The sequence below is a fragment of the Heptranchias perlo genome, chromosome 18 (assembly GCF_035084215.1).
Source record: "Heptranchias perlo isolate sHepPer1 chromosome 18, sHepPer1.hap1, whole genome shotgun sequence".
Classification (NCBI taxonomy): domain Eukaryota; kingdom Metazoa; phylum Chordata; class Chondrichthyes; order Hexanchiformes; family Hexanchidae; genus Heptranchias; species Heptranchias perlo.
This window is the reverse complement of record NC_090342.1, coordinates 39,278,807-39,299,720: the sequence shown is the minus strand read 5'-3', so window position 1 is coordinate 39,299,720 and position 20,914 is coordinate 39,278,807.

Below are 20,914 nucleotides of genomic sequence, written 5' to 3'. Positions count from 1 at the left end.
CCAATGTCCTCTAGAGAGTGAGTCTGGGAATTAATAATGGAGAATAAGGAAATGGCGGATGAATTGAATAGATATTTTGTGTCCGACTTCACTGTAGAGGATACAAAGAGCATACCAGAAATAATTGTGAATCAAGAAGTGAAAGGGAGGGAGGAACTTAAAACATTTACAATCACCAGGGAAAGGGTTTTGAAAAAATTATTAGAACTAAAAGCTGACAAGTCCCCAGGTCCTGACGGACTTCATCCATGGGTCTTAAAAGAAATGGCTGCAGAGATAGTAGATGCATTGGTATTAATTTTCCAAAATTCCCTAGATTCTGGAAGGGTCCCATCAGATTGGAAAATAGCAAACGTAACTCCTCTATTCAAGAAAGGAGGGAGATAGAAAGCAGGAAACTACAGGCCAGTTAGCTTAACATCTGTCACAGGGAAAATGCTAGAATCTACTTTTAAAGAGGTTACAGCAGAGCACTTAGAAAATCTCAATGCAATCAGGCAGAGTCAACATGGCTTTGTGAAAAGGAAATCGTGTTTGACTAATTTATTAGAGTTCTTTGAGGAAGTAACAAGCAATGTGGATAAAGAGGATCCTGTGGATCTGGTGTACTTGGATTTCCAGAAGGCTTTTGACAAGGTGCCACATCAAAGGCTACTACACAAAATAAGAGCTCATGGTGGAGGAGGTAACATATTAGCATGGATGAAGGATTGGTTAGCTAACAGGAAACAAAGAGTAGGCATAAATGGGTCATTTTCAGGTTGGCAAGATGAAATGAATGGAGTGTCACAGGGATCAGTGCTTGGGCCTCAACTATTTACAATCTATATCAATGACTTGGATGAAGGGACCGAATGTATGGTTGCTAAGTTTGCTGATGACACAAAGGTAGGTAGGAAAGTAAGTTGTGAAGAGGACATAAGGGGCAGCATTTTAGCACCCGCTATCGGGTGCGTTCCTGGCGGGGGGGCCCCGAAAATCGGGAAATCCCGTAGCGGGACCGGAGCCCGCCTCGAACCCGTGCACTTCCGGGTTCCCCGCTGACGCGCCGGCGTGCGCGCGCAGCCCCCACTGGTGGGAATCCCGCAGGCAATTAAAGCCAGCGGGATGCCACTTGAACGTATTTATTTTGCTTGTTCAGGTCATTAACTGACCTGATTAAGGGATTATGTGAGGAGGGGTGGGATTTTAAAACAAACTGGGACTGTTTCCCACACTGGGGGAAACACTCCCAGTTCAGATGGACCTGTTGCAGCTGTCAGCCTGTGGCAGCTGCAAAGGTTCATTTGACAGGTGGGGGGGGAGACCCTCACTCATTGCAGGAGGCCACTCTGTCACTTGGGACAAAGTTTGGCCTCCACCACCCTCCTCCTGACAATCAAAGTCACCAACTTGCACACTTACCCCGGGGTCTAGAGATATGTACCTACCGTGCGGACCCCCTCAGATGTACATCTTCCGGATGGGGGCCGCCGGAGCTGCAGTCATGACCTCCTCGGAGGGTGAACAGCATCACCAGCCTCACCAGCCTCGCCATCCACGCCGTCCACCTCTGACACGTGGAGCTCCACAACAGAGTGCTGTGACACATCCACCTGTACAGCAGGAGGGAGGGCTACCGCAGAGAGAGATGCGTCGCAGAGGGCACTACTCTCGACACAGGGTCCACAGACCGAGGCTCAGCTTCCTGGACCTCTCTGAGCAGCAGTGCACACGGAGGCTCAGAGTCACTCGACATGTAGTGGTGGACATCTGCAGCCTCCTTCATGCCAAGCTGCTCCCGGCTGGCCCGAGCACCATCTTCTTACCTGTCGCTGTCAAAGTCACCACTGCCCTCAACAACTTTTCCTCTGCATCCTTCCAGGGTGCAACCGGGGACATCGCCGACGTCTCTCAGCCGTCTGCACAAAAGAGCCCTGCAAATACACCTACACCCACTCTGCAGTGACGCAATGGGTGTCATCAGTTGTGGGTCTTCATAGTGATCCTCAGGAAAGGGCATTATTGCACAAACCAGACAAGATTCGCGAAGACATGGCAGTAGTGGTGCCAATATAATATGTGATGTGAGTTGCTCAGAAATTAAATATAAATAACAACCGTGACAAATCCTCAAACACCCTTGTGCATCCCCTTCATGCTCACGACACGTTTGCCTTACGCTTCCTACTGCACATACGTGATGCATGCCCTGTGGCTGCAGCATGGGTAGTGGCAGGTTGAGTGAGGCTGACCGTGAAAGAGATGCACGAGAGGGTGAGTATGAGATAGAGCCATGAGATTGTATGAGGATTGGGTTGAGTGGTAGTGGCGGGATGAGTACTGGCGAGGTGAGTAGGTGCAGGTAAGATGAGGATGAGGTTTGAGTGGGTATGAGGCGTGATGTGACAGAGTAGTGTTGGCAGTGCAGAAGGAGATGTGGGTGGGGGCGGTGATGTGGCAGACGGAGTGTAGGGGAAAGAGTAACTGTACTCACTTTGGCTGACCTACTGAGGTCATTGGAGCGCCTCCTGAATTGTATGCAGGTGGGCGATATGTTGGTGGTGCAGGTGACCTCCTCTGCCTCCTCGAGCCAGGCCTTCCTGGTGGCAGAGGCAAGCCGCTTCCTCCTGGCCGCCGGGGGGACGATCTCTGTCCTCCCCCTCCTCCTCACCCCATGTATTGATACCGGGAGTGAGGCATCATTAAACTGGGAGCAGCCTTCCCCCTGGGCTGCTCCATGCTGTAATTTTTTCTATTTGTTGCAGCATCTGTCAGTGGAGGACTGCCCCTTTAAATAGAGCTCCTCCAGCTGACAGATCTTACTGCGCATGCGCAGCCCGCCCGATGCGCAGATCAGCAGTGGGGAACCCGGAGGACAAGGTAAGCGGTTTCAATTATGCTACGATCGCGCGGGGAGCTGACTGATTTCGCCGGGCGCATTACCCACGCGCCCGATAGCCCTCCCGCCGAGAACCCGCAGCCCTGGTAACATCGGGCCCAAGGAGTCTGCAAAGGGATATAGATAGGTTAAGTGAGTGGCAAAAATTTGGCAGATGGAGTATAATGGGGGAAAATATGAACTTGTCGACTTCGGCAGGAGGAATAGCAAAGCAGTATATTATTTAAATGGTGAGATTGCCGAACTCTGAGGTACAGAGGGATTTGGGTGTCCTAGTACACGAATCACAAAAAGTTAGTATGCAGGTACAGCAAGTGATTAGGAAGGCAAATGGAATGTTGTCATTTATTGCAAGGGAAATGAAATATAAAAGTAGAGATGTTTTGCTACATTTGTACAGGGCATTGGTGAGACCACATCTAGAATACTGTGTGCAGTTTTGGTCTCCTTATTTAAGAAAGGACATCATTTCTTTGGAGACAGTTCAGAGAAAGTTCACTCGACTGATTTCTGGGATGAGGGGGTTATCTTATGAGAAAAGGTTGGACAAGTTGGGCCTGTAGACATTGGAGTTTAGAAGAATGAGAGGTGATCTTATTCAAACATATAAGATCCTGAGGAGACTTGAAGAGGTAGATGCTGAGGGGATGTTTCCGCTGTGGGAGAGACGAGAACTTGGGGCCACAGTTTAAAAATAAGGGGTCTCCCATTTAAGATGGAGATGAGGAGAAATTTTTTCTCTCAGATGGTCTTGAGTCTATGGAACTCCCTTCCCCAGAGAGTGGTGGAGGCAGGGTCATTGAATACTTTTAAGGCTGAGTTCGATAGATGCCTTATTAACAAGGGAGTCAAAGGTTATAGTAGGTAGACGGGAAAGTAGGGTTGAGGTCACAATCAGATCAGCCATGATCTTATCAAATGGCAGAGCAGGCTCGAGGGGCCAAATGGCCTACTCCTGCTCTTAATTCGTATGTTCGTATGTATTCCACTATCAAAGCAATTTTATCTTAGCTGATCCAGCAAAAGAAAGATCTCCTTCCTTGTAACGGCTATCTCCTCAAGACAGCAGCCTCTATTTTAACTCCTAGCTAATTGAAATTAAACAGACATAAAGACAGGATTTATTGTTTTTGTCAAAACAGACATTTGGTAGAATTTTAGACAATTTTTACATAGGTTTTACAGCGTCCAATTGATATTTGTCCTTTTGATAAATTTCAGAAGTAATAACGCAAGCTCAGTCTCCTTCAAACAGTTTACTTCTTTGGTGCATTTTCCCCATCACTTTCAGTGCATTATTAATAGTGAATACAAAATTGGAAGTCAATGATGAAGGTCAAGTGAGCCATTTTAGTTTTTAATAGTTTCATGTGAGTTAATTCAACTTGCATCCACTTGAGTGTCTTAGGTTCCCACTGTAAAGATTGCACTACAAAAATTGAAAATTGTGAATTAGTTCTTCCGTAGTGTTGCCAACAACCTACATTGAAAATATTTCTAATTCCTGCATAATGTAAATACATTACATTGGGCCTGTCAGAAAGTACTCAGCATGCTCTTTAAAAACATCCCAACAATCTTTATAATACTGTGAAAAAGCAATACAAAAAGTTACTACTAAAAACAAAAGTAAACTGTTTTAGAAAGCTTTCTCAATATTTTCCCCTTATCACTGCAACCATGTGCTTATTAAAGTTTTTTTTGGATTATAACAAGAAAAGGCCTGCTTCTACAAATCATGTACAATCTCCACTATTTTGGATTTTGTCCCACATTTAATTTCCTGAGGCTACGAAGGTAAGTTCTGCCAGATATCTCCCTGATCCAAAAAGATTTAATTTTGTACTTATGTACTCCTGTAATCCTAAACTAAACTATCTAGAAAAATTAGCATATTTCAAGATGGCTCTTTTTTAACACTCCTCTTTATGATACTGTAGTTAAAACAAATCCATCATTGTTTACATCCACTGTTCATTGGAAAAGTGCCTGGCAAGGAAGATGAAGCAATATTGGAATTACTGTTGGAAAAACTTGTGGAAATCATGACTTGATTTATTTCTGGCTATCTCATTGAAGAACTTGGCATCCAGCATTGCTAGGGCCATGGAAGGGGAGTTCTGAAAACCACAGCCTGGTTTTGTACTGCAATTGGTTGCAAATCAACGATTGCGTTGCCTACATTGGCAAAAGAAGACAAAAGCATTTTTTAAAAATGTTATCTTCAAGGTTTGCAAGCCCGACATCACAAAGGCACTGTGTCAAACTGCGCAAGTGAAATCCCTCCCCCCACCCTCAGACGGACGCTCTCGTTGCCGACTGATAGCAATGTAAAATAGCTTAACCCTGGGATTTCAGGGTCTGCTACTGTGGGTGGATGGAGTCCCATTCTGACCCCCCAGGCCTCCCCAAGAATTTCAGGGCCTTGAAGTCTATCCATTGCTTATCCCTCCTTTCTTCTTATAAACAAGCTCTTCTCCCGACCATGCCAGTTCTGATTAAATATACTGTCTGAAATGTTAGCCTATTTAGAAGCTAACCAACCTGCTGCTTAATGACAACATTTTCTTTTTTTATTTCTGATTTTCTGCATTTATGGTTTTTCTTTGTACTTCTTCAAAAATACTGCTATTAGAAAATTTTTTTCCTCATTTTGATCAGCCAGGATAGAATTTGCTTTGCAACACAAATTCTAGTGGGGAGAGGAAATCAGGTTTTTATAAATATTTTCTATTAAGAACTGTTCACATTTATTCCAGACTTTTCTTTAACATTGAGCAAAGTGGCATCTACCAAGGTTGGTGGTCCATTCCAGACCCCCTCCCATCCTTGATACATAAAAGAAAAATAATACTACTGTTTAATGACACATACCTGTCCCAGATAACTTAATTCCAGTGATATTTATAGTCCAAGGGTATCAAGAAGTCACAAGATTTATTTATAACTCAGTTCTCCAAAAAAAAGCTCTAAAAGGATCGCGACACCTGTTGTCCATCACTTGTTGCTCAAGGTTAACCCACTCATATCAGAAACTGATGAAATTCCCTTTTTCTGTGTCATTTCACCCACCAGTTTGCAATGTTAGTCTTTTAGATTTCAAATAGAAAAGATAGGCTTTATATTATTTATATTATCTTCCTGCTCTGGATTTGGAATCAAATGTCTCCTTTGCTCCTTGTGTGGATCCGGAGGAGGAAAACAAAATCTCTCAAGTTTTTAAAATGCTAGCCTTTCATAATGCAAATCCTGATTATGATCTGTTTTAGCTGTGGTTTCCAAACATCCAAATCCACAAGGCACGGCTCTCTTTCGGATGAGACATTAATCCAAGGCCCCATCTTCCCTCTTAGGTGGACATATTTCGAATGGCATTATCTCAAAGTGGATCGGGGGAGTTCTTTTCAGTGTCCTGACCAATAGTTATCCCTCAACCAATATCACTAAAAAATCAGATTATTGGTCATTATCACATTGCTGTTTCTGGGACCTTGCTATGCACTAATTGGCTGCTGTGTTTCCTAACAGTGACTACACGTAAAAAGTACTTAACAACAACGACTACACTTCAAAAGGCTTTAAAACGCTTTGGGACATCCTGAGGTTGTGAAAAGCACCATACAAATGCAAGCCATTCCTTCTTTCTAACTTCCCACCAAATAATTAAATAAAATCTGGAATTAAAATACTAGTATCAGTAATGATGGCCATGAAACTACCGGATTTTCGAAAAAACCCATCTGGTTCACTAATGTCCTTTAGGGAAGGAAACCTGCCGTCCTTACCCGGTCTGGCCAATATGTGACTCCAGACCCACAGCAATGTGGTTGATTCTTAATTGCCCTCTGAAATGGCCTAGCAAGCCACTCAGTTGTAAAATCTCGCTAAAAATAGTCATAATAAGAATAAAACCGGACGGACCACCCGGCATCGGACTACTAGGCACCGGACACGACAACAGCAAACCAAGCCCAGTCGACCCTGCAAGGTCCTCCTTACTAACATCTGGGGACTTGTGCCAAAATTGGGAGAGCTGTCCCACAGACTAGTCAAGCAACAGCCCGATATAGCCATACTCACAGAATCATACCTTTCAGCCAACGTCCCAGACTCTTCCATCATCCATCCCTGGGTATGTCTTGTCCCACCGGCAGGACAGACCCACCAGAGGTGGCGGTACAGTGATATACAGTCAGGAGGGAGTGGCCCTGGGAGTCCTCAACATTGACTCTGGACCCCATGAAATCTCATGGCATCAGGTCAAACATGCGCAAGGAAACCTCCTGCTGATTACCACCTACCGTCCTCCCTCAGCTGATGAATCAGTCCTCCTCCATGTTGAGCACCACTTGGAGGAAGCACTGAGGGTAGCAAGGGCACAAAACGTACTCTGGGTGGGGGACTTCAATGTCCATCACCAAAAGTGGCTCGGTAGCACCACTACTGACCAAGCTGGCCGAGTCCTGAAGGACATAGCTGCCAGACTGGGCCTGCGGCAGGTGGTGAGCGAACCAACACGAGGGAAAAACTTACTTGACCTCATCCTCATCAGTCTACCTGTCGCAAATGCATCTGTCCATGACAGTATTGGTAGGAGTGACCACCGCACAGTCCTCGTGGAGATGAAGTCCCATCTTCGCACTGAGGACACCATCCAACGTGTTGTGTGGCACTATCACCGTGGCTAAATGGGATAGATTCAGAACAGATCTAGCAGCTCAAAACTGGGCATCCATGAGGCGCTGTGGGCCATCAGCAGCAGCAGAATTGTATTCCAGCACAATCTGTAACCTCATGGCCCGGCATATTCCTCACTCTACCATTACCAACAAGCCAGGGGATCAACCCTGGTTCAATGAGGAGTGTAGAAGAGCATGCCAGCAGCACCACGCGTCCCTAAAAATGAGGTGCCAACCTGGTGAAGCTACAACTCAGGACTACATGCATGCTAAACAGCGGAAGCAACATGCTATAGACAGAGCTAAGCGATTCCACAACCAACGGATCAGATCAAAGCTCTGCAGTCCTGCCACATCCAGTCGTGAATGGTGGTGGACAATTAAACAACTAACGGGAGGAGGAGGCTCTGCAAACATCCCAATCCTCAATGACGGCGGAGTCCAGCACGTGAGTGCAAAAGACAAGGCTGAAGCGTTTGCAACCATCTTTACCCAGAAGTGCCGAGTGGATGATCCATCTCGGCCTCCTCCCGATATCCCCACCATCACGGAAGCCAGTCTTCGGCCAATTCGATTCACTCCACGTGATATCAAGAAATGGCTGAGTGCACTGGATACAGCAAAGGCTATGGGCCCCGACAACATCCCAGCTGTAGTGCTGAAGACTTGTGCTCCAGAACTAGCTGCGCCTCTAGCCAAGCTGTTCCAGTACAGCTACAACACTGGCATCTACCTGACAATGTGGAAAATTGCCCAGGTATGTCCTGTCCACAAAATGCAGGACAAATCCAATCCGGCCAATTACCGCCCCATCAGTCTACTCTCAATCATCAGCAAAGTGATGGAAGGTGTCGTCGACAGTGCTATCAAGCGGCACTTACTCACCAATAACCTGCTCACCGATGCTCAGTTTGGGTTCCGCCAGGACCACTCGGCTCCAGAACTCATTACAGCCTTGGTCCAAACATGGACAAAAGAGCTGAATTCCAGAGGTGAGGTGAGAGTGACTGCCCTTGACATCAAGGCAGCATTTGACCGAGTGTGCACCAAGGAGCCCTAGTAAAATTGAAGTCAATGGGAATCAGGGGGAAAACTCTCCAGTGGCTGGAGTCATACCTAGCACAAAGGAAGATGGTAGTGGTTGTTGGAGGCCAATCATCTCAGCCCCAGGACATTGCTGCAGGAGTTCCTCAGGGCAGTGTCCTAGGCCCAACCATCTTCAGCTGCTTCATCAATGACCTTCCCTCCATCATAAGGTCAGAAATGGGGATGTTCGCTGATGACTGCACAGTGTTCAGTTCCATTCGCAACCCCTCAAATAATGAAGCAGTCCGAGCCCGCATGCAGCAAGACCTGGACAACATCCAGGCTTGGGCTCATAAGTGGCAAGTAACATTCGCGCCAGGTAAGTGCCAGGCAATGACCATCTCCAACAAGAAAGAGTCTAACCACCTCCCCTTGACATTCAACGGCATTACCAACGCCGAATCCCCCACCATCAACATCCTGGGGGTCACCATTGACCAGAAACTTAACTGGACCAGCCATATAAATACTGTGGCTACGAGAGCAGGTCAGAGGCTGGGTATTCTGTGGTGAGTGACTCACCTCCTGACTCCCCAAAGCCTTTCCACCATCTATAAGGCACAAGTCAGGAGTGTGATGGAATACTCTCCACTTGCTTGGATGAGTGCAGCTCCAACAACACTCAAGAAGCTCGACACCATCCAAGATAAAGCAGCCCGCTTGATTGGCACCCCATCCACCACCCTAAACATTCACTCCCTTCACCACCGGCGCACTGTGGCTGCAGTGTGTACCACCCACAGGATGCACTGCAGCAACTCGCCAAGGCTTCTTCGACAGCACCTCTCAAACCCGCGACCTCTACCATCTAGAAGGACAAGAGCAGCAGGCACACGGGAACAACACCACCTGCACATTCCCCTCCAAGTCACACACCATCCCGACTTGGAAATATATCGCCGTTCCTTCATTGTCGCTGGGTCAAAATCCGGGAACTCCCTTCCTAACAGCACTGTGGGAGAACCGTCACCACACGGACTGCAGCGGTTCAAGAAGGCGGCTCACCACCACCTTCTCGAGGGCAATTAGGGATGGGCAATAAATGCTGGCCTAGCCAGCAACGCCCACATCCCGTGAACGAATTAAAAAAAAGCAAATCAAAATCCAGCTTTGATCAGAAACCTAACAAATCATTTTTTTTCTATGTAATTCAGCTGATTCTTTCTGAGAGTGTCTTCTCTTTCAACACAGCACAGATTGATGCAAATATTCTTAAACCTGATCCAAGACTTTCCAGTCGAGTTTATTTTAAATGGCTTAAAGCCTGCCATAAGTCTCTTATCCCAAGATTTTATAAAATATTAAATTGCACTTGTTCTTACACAAACTAATGGACAGTACTGCACTGACAAATTAAATTTGAATCTCTGACTGCATCCCTAATGGTGTAGATATACCTTGTGGTAGGAATATTGGGGTCAATTTTGCAATGGCGGCGGTTTGGCAGTGGAGGGGTGAAGGTGCGCGTGGCAAACCTCCATGAACAAAACTTACCATTTCTGATGTGATCGCTTGTTGATTGCTGATGATTAACGTCCTCTCCGGGTTTCACGCCCGGCAGCCAGTCTGATTGACAGGCTGGCTGCTGTCAGGAGCTGCAACGTAAGGGGGTGGGGGGAGAGAAAGAGAGAGAGCGAGACATCATCCAGCGCTGGAATGGAAGACCGGGGAGAGTGGAGAGTGGAAAATCTGGGGGGAGAATGGAAGATCGGGGGGGTGGGAGAAGGGAAGATCAGGGGGGAAGAGGGGGACATCGGGGGGAAGAGGGGGACATCGGGGTGACCAGGGGGCTATCGGGGGAGGGGAAGATCGGGGGTGAGGGGAAGATCGTGAGGACATCGGGGGGAGGGGGAAGTGAGGGGAAGATCGGGAGGACATCGGGGGGGGGGTGAAGAGTAGAAGATCAGAGAGGGAGACATCGGACATCGGAGCATGGTGCAAAGGTAGATTCATTTTGAGTTTTATCTTCCTTCTATGGTGTTTTATGTAATTTATTTAGTTTCTTTTTCCCTGATCCAGCCCTTCATGCTTGGTTTCACCAGGCGTGAATCAGAAGCGGTGGGCAAGCCACCCAGGTAAGTTAAAAATCGTTACAATTACTTCATCTGTCACAGGTAAAATGCCTTAAGTACCTCAATGAGGTACATTTGGCTCTTTAACTGTCATCCCGCCGCCTTTAATTGCTGGCAGGACTTCCGTTTTCGGGTTGCCCACGCGCACACAGGTGGGTCCCTTGGGAAACTCGGAAGTCGACGGGTTGGAGTCGGCTTCTGAACCCGAATGGGATTTCCGCAATTGTCAGAGCCTCCCCGCCCCCAATGCACCCGCAATTGCCTCCTAAAATTGAGCCCATTGAGTCTTGAGTGTAACATTATATAATTCTCTGTAGTTGTCCTGGCCAGGTTATATTGGGCACTTTGAATTTTTCTAAATCTTCTAGCGTCAGTAAGGTAAGTACATGTTGAACATCATAATGTCATGTATCACGTACATTTGTGTAAATACATGGTGGTACTCTGAGTTTCAGAAGAAGCTGGAGTGCCCAGTATCTGTGAGCAATGTGACCTGACTGCACACAAGTTAATTGTACAATGCCACATTAGCTGTCAACCCAAACAGTTGAACATATGCCAGTAGGTAAGTAGAAATGGTAGTAGAATCATGAGAAGTCATGTTGTTTCTGAGTGTTACTGTGGAGCTGACAATGTAAATCTACTAGAGTACCACTGACTTGTGTAGCTACTGTCAACTGTACACATGAGCAGAGTAACAAGTAAAAGGATAAAAAATAAAGGTGTAAATCATTTAGAGAAGAAGGGTGCCATCTTCAACTTGAAAGTGAGGGATTGGCGTAGATGCTTAATAAGTATTTTGCATCAGTTTTTACAGATGAAGGTGAAAGTAGGTGTACCTGAGGAGAATGTGGAAGAACCAGTACTGAAGATAAATATTAAAAAAGACACTGCATTAAAAAAATTATTGTGATTGTAAGTAGAAGAATTACCAAACCAAGCATACTGAAAGAGGTTGGAGAGATATAGTGGAGGCAATATGTTATATATTAAATGCAGTACGTGGGATACACATTACATTGAAAACTCATTCTATCTAAATGCATTGCCTGTTATTTATATAGGTGGTGCTGTGATAGGTCTTTGCAATGTTTTAAGGTGCCATGTTGTGATACAAACAATGGCTGTTATTTTATGGTGAGATTTTATAATCCTGTGATTGCAAAATTTGGCAACCGTGGTGCCACAAATTGCTCAAAATGCTTCCTGAAATTTTTCTTCGCTGTTATTATTTTCTCAGTCACTGAAATTTCTGAAGTCCAAAATGAAGGTTTAAACAAAATGTAATAATAAAAAATTAATTATTTCACAATAGCATGATTAAATTTATCCACAAAATTGCTTTTTGTGTCTTTTTAAGGCCTTCATTACAATTTTTACTTGAAGGTCTCAACTTGTCCCTAAAGCCTGGGCTTGGACTTGATATTTTTGCCCAGAACTGTGACTGTGAACTAAATTTGGATTATGCAGTCCGAATATGGATAGTGTACCTAAGTTTTCAGGATGCATCAGAACTGTTCAGTTATCTGTACTGATTAAATATTTCCCTCCAGCTTCTAGTACTTTTTACTAAGTCGCATTTCTTAAAATAATTTTGTAAAACAAGAGCACAAATTTCCAAAGTTTAACTGAGGTAAAATTTTAACTGATTTTTTTTTAAAGTTTGTCCTCACTGGCCACCTGCAACAAATGCAGGCTTCATTTACATATTATAATCAGGGTCCTGCGCCTGAATCAGGGCCCTTTTCTGAAATTGATGTCCGCGCACACCTGAAACATCACTTCTTTAATCCGCCCAGTGCATCATGGCAGGATCAGTCGGTAAGCAGCTTTCAGAAGTGGTATTTAAAGAGATCCTCACCATCTTTAAGGTAAGTCTCTGGTTAGTCTTTTTAGGCTTTTAGGGTATTTTTGGGTCATGTTTTTGGCTGTTTTGGCTACTGTTTAGCTGTTAAATAGCTTTGCAGAGTCCATTTGTGGAGGGCTACAACTGTACGATACGATACTCTGCAAAATCACAACCTGCCCTACACATTCCTCATGAGAACAAATCTAGCATGTTCCTTTCTGATTATTTTGTGGCCTTTAAAGCATTTGATACACGTGCTCCGACAAGCCGAAGGACCAAGTTAAAAACCATGGAGATCAGTGAGATTCCTCTCTAATTTTTGTTCTCACAGGGATACCCCTACTTGTGAATAGAAATCACATTTGCACTTTGGAACAATTAAGCTATGCATATCTTAAAAAGAAAATCCTGTTCACCAGCCTTACAAGAAGCAGCTCCAAAGTGATTCCATGGTTTCTGGCACTCCCTGCATCATTGCCATTCTCCACCTCATACCACCAGTCACAATGCTGACGGTTGACAAATATGTGTCAACTCCCTGATTGTATGCTTTAGCTTACACTCTTGAATACGTTTACATAAATCATTGCTGTACATCTTCTCCATTTGATACATTTTACATCAGTTCTCAAGTACAATATACATGATCATTCTCTGAAGTATAACTTCCCCTGAAGGCTTGAAGTACATGTACACCACGGTGCTACTTCATCACAAGCCAGTGTGGAAGCCATTTGACTGGGTTGGCACATAGGCATACAGGTTCTGTGGCACTGCATGCGCTCAAGTTCTATATATGTCTCGAAGATATTCCAGTAATATTCTGGGATAATCTCAGGGCAGTGACCAAACAACCTGGTCCATGTTGATTTTTGTTAGCAAACACTAAAGGTGGACACAATTCTGCAAGCCCTGACTGTCACTGTGAAATGCTGATGGTTATCATCTATAGGTTTATGGAGTTTTTTGTTGAAATTGCCAATATCAGGATTCAACTTCTTGAACTCTCACAAAGGAAAAGATTTCTATCTCATGAAAATTGCCTTTTACTCATAGCTATATACCTGTAATAGTAATAAAAATTAGTTATGAGTCTCTATTTCTGCTAATGATTTATCTTTATTCTTATTTTTCCTGTTCTTCAATCCACAATTATGCAAAATAGTGATAAAGGGATATTTTCAAAATGCCATTAATACTACATTGATTAACTCTTTTAAAAAAGAATTGGATAAATATATGTTTACAAACAGGATTAAAGATTCCGGGATAAGTATAGACAGACAATTCATGCACTTTGTACCATGGATTACTCATCTGTAGAAGGCAACTGGTCAGCACTACAAAATGTAGGTTGTTAGAATGAATTGGGAATCTGTAAGAATTTTTACGAAGGATTTGTGGTTGGAGGTTTTACTTATGTTTGGCTGCCTCCCTCAGGAAATCGTGTGGGTTGAGCAAAGTATACATTGAAGTAAATTGTACACGATTTGTGAAGGAAGTTGGCCTTTTCTCTTTGCATACTTTCTTATTTTCATAATGAAGTGATCTTGTTTCAATTTGTGAACAGTGCTTAAAATCAAGGAAATAAGGAAAATACAAGTCGATTTGTTTTTTTTTAAATAAGTGCATGTTTGCACCCTGGTCTAGATGAAGCTTGAGTGGGAGTGACATTAAAAATTGGAATTCAAACTCAGGTCCTTCACTTGGGGCTCTAAAACACCAGGTAAAAGTAGCAGTTTTCATAAACCTGGTGCACAGTGGTTCTCACAACATATGTACATTTTAAGCTGAATAAGTTCAAAGTTCATTACAGCAAAGATAGCAGTGCTTCCAATGACAGGCTGTGTTGGTGATGCACAAGTTGGCAATGGATGTACAATAATATACTTAAGCTACATACACCACTGCCATCTTGTATGTGTACTGTTGCTATCAGCCGGGCAGATAAATATATTTCAGCACACATGATGAAAATTTAATGAATATACTGTTGCACAAATAGGTTGAAATCATTTTCATTCCATGAAAAATGTTTAACATTTCAGAAAACTGTTAGAGGTGACATTGTATTGCTACAGAGGAGACTGACATCACAATGTAACACTGATTGATTGAGTGACCATTACACAATGCCTGTCTAGTTTAACTAAGTGTTTGTTGGAATAATTCTGCACGGCAAAGCAAGATAATGCAGTATAGAATGTAACAACAAAGGAACACAGAAATCCAATTATAACCACTTGTTAACATTTACTTAGCAAAATCCATTGATTTTGCATCACCTAAAAACAGTGAATTAAATATACACACATTACAGGGAACTTTATGAAGCAAGCCGGTATTTGAGAAGTGTAGGTAAAAAAAATGCGAATGCACTGCTACATACAAAATGTGAATTCAATCCAGTGGCTTTAATCAGTGGTGTCCCTGCATGATACAACTGAATCACTACTATGTTTAACAGTATTGTACTGTGTACACTATATTAGATAGACTGGATAATTAACTTTCTTACAATTCACTATTGAAATAATCTGGTAATGCTGATAAAACAAGTATCTTTTGAGGTTTTACATGAAAAACTTCCATTCCTGTTGGCTCTACTTAACATGAACAGAAAACGACATTAAAAAAACTACGATCCTAGCACAGAGATGGCAGGACCACTGCTCTTTGAGCACTGCATGTGCCTGTAGCACAGAAAGCTGACCTTGCACTATAATGTAGTGTTGTTTAGACATTCAAATGCATTATGGGGCCTAATCCTCATGATCATACTTTTCATACCTTTAATGAGCCTACCGCATGACTGGAGCACAGGGCACGAGTGCCAAAGGAGCTTTCAGGATGCATTATCACACACTATCTGCACGGGACACTGTTCCTGTCGCACTGGCCATGCATGCACCTCACTGAACTGATCTTGTCTATAATGTGTATTCATATGATTTGACAGTGCCCGTGACAGGGGAGTGCCATATGGATCAGGTGATGGAATGTCAGGCGCCGGCAGCCAATGAGGCACTGATGGCCATCAGTGGAGCACTGCCATTTTTTTTTTTGCAGTTGTTAGGGTACAAAGTAAGGGTGGTCCTTTATTGAAGAGAGCATATGGGAGCAAAATATTCCCCACACCATCCCCCCCCCTCCCCCGGCCAACAGGCTACCCCTGAATTGCCTGTTCCAAATAGGCACTTAGCATCAGGTGCATAATGTGTAATGAGCTATGGGAAGGCTTCAGACCTGTGCCAATACAGCAGGGACCTAGCACCAATACACATCAGCACAACGAACAGTGGATGTTGCATTTTCAGCCACTGGCCAAGCAATTGCTTTGCACTGGCCTCCCACTAGCTGCAGGGACCAATCCCTGTGCAAGAACGGAAGGCTCAAGGCACACCCAATATTGGGCCTCAGACCTTATTTAAATGGCATCTCCAGGCAGCTCACCGGCGAATCGACAATGGATTTCGGGCCACTGCCTCAGCCTCAGGTAGGTCCTGGGCAGAAGGGGGCTTGGGAGTTTAATGTCTCGTCTTATAGACAGCACCTTTGCCAGTGCAGCATTCCCTCAGTACTGCACTGGAGTGTCAGCCTAGATTTTGTGCTCAAGTCTCGAGTGGGACTTCAACCCATAACCTTCTGACTCAGAGGCAAAAGTGCTACTACTATCACTAAGCCAGAGTGGACACACGAGTGCAGCCGGGAGGAGCACATTTTAAAACAAGCTTACCTTTGTAGTGGTGGCCTCCAGCGGTTCCTTTAAGGACTGCTGGTTAGGCCACATGCAGCCCACAGATTCGTTATTGGAGGCGGCCTGGCACCAGCTCTATTCAGAGCAGTCCAATTTTGGGAAGGGGGCCTCAAACAGGTGAGGTCTCCCGTTTGCATGTGCAAAGGGCCTTAAGCATGTTTTAGGCTTGGGTCCTGGACGCCTCTTTTTCTGTCCACCAATACAGCGGGCGGCGCACTTGCGGTGCAGAATGTATGAGCGCATGCCTTATTGGACGCTTTTTATGCCTGTAAAACAGGCGAGCCATCAACCAATTTCTAGGCCACTGTGTTTTCAGATCCAGCCCTGGTTCTTGGTGGCTAGGAAACCACTGATACCATAAACTAAAAATAGAGAGGGGCGTACTCCATGACTGGGGTTCCTGACACCTCAATTATGGAAAATCTGCTCTTAATAGTATGTGAAAATTCTTACACAGAAAAAAAAAGCTCCTTTCTTCCCCTCCCCAATAGTACTCCTCTCTTCAAGTGTTAACTTGGCTCAATTGGTAATACTTTTGCCTCAGTCAAAAGGTTGTGGGTTCAAGCCCTAATCCACATAATCTAGGCTGACATTTCAGGACAGTACTGAGTGACTGTTGTGTTCCTGGGGGTACTGTCTTTTGAATGAAACTTTAACAGAGGGTTCTCTGTCTGTTCAGGTGGAGGTAAAAGATCCTATGGCATTTTTTTGAAACAGAGACGGAAGTTCTCCTAGAGTCATGTCAGACTTTCATCCTTTCAGATTAACTGGATATTTGTCTCGATGCTGTTTGTGGAACGTTGTTATTAAATTGACTGCCACGTTATCTACATAACAACAGTGATACTTCAAAATTACACTTCAAAATTAATTAATTGGCTATATAGCGCATTGAGACATCCTGAGGACGTGAAAGCCTTCTTTCCTTTTTTAATATTTTCTTTTCCTTTTCTTTTCTTTCCCTCCACAAGGTTGTATCAGCCTGTAGGGATGTCCTTGGACACTATTGAAGGAACTTTGTAAACCATAGTTTTCAGTCCATCCCAACTTATTAGATGAGACAAGATTGTATTGTATCAAAAGGGATAAGCAATAAACTAACTAACTTGGACTAGTTCAGATTAATATGCCAAACATTCAGATTTAATCTGATTTTTAAGAGCAAAATAGATGTGGAACAAAAAAAAGGCCATCAATTCTTTCCTTTCATAAACATATCATGGATTCAGTCTTGATCAGTCTCCTGAGAGAAATGATCAACCACAGGTTAAATTTCTAAGCAAATAAAGCTCTCTGAAATGTTTCCATGGTACCTGAAAGTAATCAAGAAAAATCTCACTATATCAAAAGCAGTTCAGGCCAGCTGCTCAGGTCTGCAAATTCCACTGTATTCCATAAATGATATTTTCATGGTCCTAGTAACACATGTTTCAGAGTACTTGATAATCTATTTCTAGCACCACAGATTTATGGTTACTGAATAAGTCAAATTTCATTTTAACTTGGGGCTCCTGGATTTTTACCAGCGTTTTAGTGATTAAATTATGCAATTCTATCTGTGTATCCATGAAAACCGTAAAACTATACTTAACTTTCTAGGCTCACACACAAAAAATGGCATCTTGATCAAGATACCGTAAGGCTGCTGCCATCCATGGCACAGAACCACAACATGAGTCAGTGCTTTTAGAAAAAGGATAATTTGAAAATGTTCACAGTGGAATAACTAAAAGGAAGAAGTATTTTGCTTTTGAAAATACTCCCCATTACAGTAATGTTCCACTGTCAGATGGCCTGTGAAAGTCAGAACTACAAATACAGCAAAAATGACAAAGAGAATGAGATTAGTGAACTGTTAAATAACAGATACTGTACTACACACATAGATATGTTAAACTATAAATTGCTTAGATAGCCCAAAATATATAATCCCAAGATAATTTTCCAGAACTTGCATGAAAATGCAGACATACATAAAAGGTAATCCATATAGATTTAAACTTTGACAGTATTTAATAACTGTATTGTTTGTCAACATGAACATTCCATTTTTCTGCTAATGTTCTGTGTGTGTTTTTTAAAAAAGATTTGCAATGTATTCATTATTTCTCAGATGGCTTCCAGTTTGGCAGGCGTTTCAGAAATGACAGAACAGTAGTACACATTCTGCATTTTCTCAGATTGATTACAAATGAGAAGTTAGAGTAACTATTTAAGCCTGGTTAATATTTACAGAAACAAGGGATGAATTCCTATCTTTGCTAATTTTAATGAAAACATAGATGCAACAAAAACTATTTCACCACTTTATACTCACACCTACTTTCTTGCTAAAATTAGCACAGAAACTTTACATCAAGGTTAAATTTTGATCCACATTCATAAATCCAATAGGCTCAAATACCATTTTTTAACAGAATAATAAAATATGTCAAGTTCTAAAGTTAAACAATATTTTTTCTTTAACAATTAAAATAAGTGATGGTTACTGGCAAAATACAGTACCATTTCAGCACTAAAATTGCTATGAATGTTATGGGGAACTACAGGTTATTTTTTATACAAACAAAACCCTCTGAAAAATGTTTTACGCCACCTGTGCACAGGCAAGAAACAACTGGGCAAATTCATCAATCCCGTGCTCCCAGCATAGGTCAGAGAATCGTGTTAGTACTTTAGTCCTAATTCCGACTTGAGCTCCCTTTGGACATGGGATTGGTGAATTTACCGTGATGTGTTTATCCAATACAAACATGATGCTGTCTTTTCTTTTCTCCAATGCATTGTGGGTAGAGAGATATCACTGTGAGAAGCTTGTTGCACAGACTGTTGGCTCATGACACATTGCACTGCATCTTGGATCTCCCATTAAAATTCCCCTGAGAATCCCTGTCTTGGCAAGTTAATTAGATTCCTTTGTTCCCAGCAAGACACTGTGACATTTCAATTGTAAAATTCCAATTCAGTTCAGAACTCCTGTGAAGAGTGCTTCATGATGTTGTAAAGTGTTCCAATCCCCAGCAGGAGCATCCTTATCATGATGAGCGCAAATAGAGAAAAAACATTTCTGAAGGTCAACATCACCAAGTGGTTATAGACAATTAACTTATGGAGAGAATTTCTAAGGAGAAAGATATCAATAAGATTAGGATACTGAAAAGTATTAGATTGAAACAGTGCTTAGCTATTTGGATGGATGTGCTTGCTTACATTCTGGAAGGATCTGGGTACCTTGCATCAGCTGTATTCTAAACTGGATGTCTCTGGCACACTTACACAGGGAAACTATTTGTCTGAATGGCAGTATAATCCTCATTGTTATAAAGGGAGGTATCTGTACACCTAATAACAGTCTTTCTTTGATGTGTTGTTTTATTCTTTAAAATTGCACTTCAAAGGCAAACTGGAGCAAATTTGAACTTGTTTAGGGATTCTTTGTAATCCAGCATTGAATGAAAAGGAATAACTTTATCAAGATTTAAAAACATTATATACAGTTCAGTATCTGCTAACACACTTGATCTTCAATGCTCTGCCTGGAGAAATCTGCCTCAAAATATTTACCATATTTAAATACTGTCAAGATACCAATTGTCTAAATCACACACTTCAACTGATGTGAAACATTGACATTTACTGAAGTAATGGAAGGTACTGTATTCCTCATATCTTCTCCTTCCCAGCACCACTGGAGACCTGGGGTGGAGACTGCAGCTTGGAATAGTGAAATCTAACATTTATTTGAGCCATTTCACAGATGCCCTGACTACGTATCTATTCTGCACACAGGACAAAACATTTTTCCATATATATATTTAGGGTCAGTGGTTGCAGCCTCTAGGTCACCATCTGAAAAGGCTGCTCCTCAACATTTGATTGCACCTCCACCCCCCCAAGCACTGTCTATTTTGGTGCACCTGTTTTTGCAGGGTGGGCAGGTTGGCTGATCTCCTGATTGGTCTGCTCGTGGTTCTGGCAAAATCTGCCATGTACATATCCAGGAGGTCTAAAATCACTGGGAAGGGTTTCTTCAGCTGCTTACCTATGTTTAAGTTCTTTAGTATGCACTTGGGTGACCATGAGGAATGGCCACATAGTGTTTGCCTGTTTGCTTGAAGCCTTCAGCCACCATTGAGCACTGCAGGATATCAGTTGTTTTATTGAGCCAAATTACGAATTAAAGGAACTCACGACAATAGTTTTGAGTTTGAACTGACCATCATGTTATTTATTACTGATGCTCTCCTTCCAGCTTGGGGTGGGGGGGGGGCCTTCACCAAAAACACCTTCATCAGCCTGAACAGAAGAGAACACTTACTGAAGTAAAGGAACATCTATGATTGTTCATTCTATATCATTATACCATTCATTTTGTGTAGAGGGGACAGCTAGGACCTCCAATTGGTGATGTAACTGGACTACATGTGCTGCTTGGATATATTGATTATTATATAGTTTTGCATCCCTTGATTAAATGCAACCAACATCAAGTAAACATTAAGTAATATTACCTATCATTGTTATGGTGTCCCTTTTTCTTTGATGTCATGCATGTGAGAGATAGAATGCAAATAAGCCTATTGTCCAGTG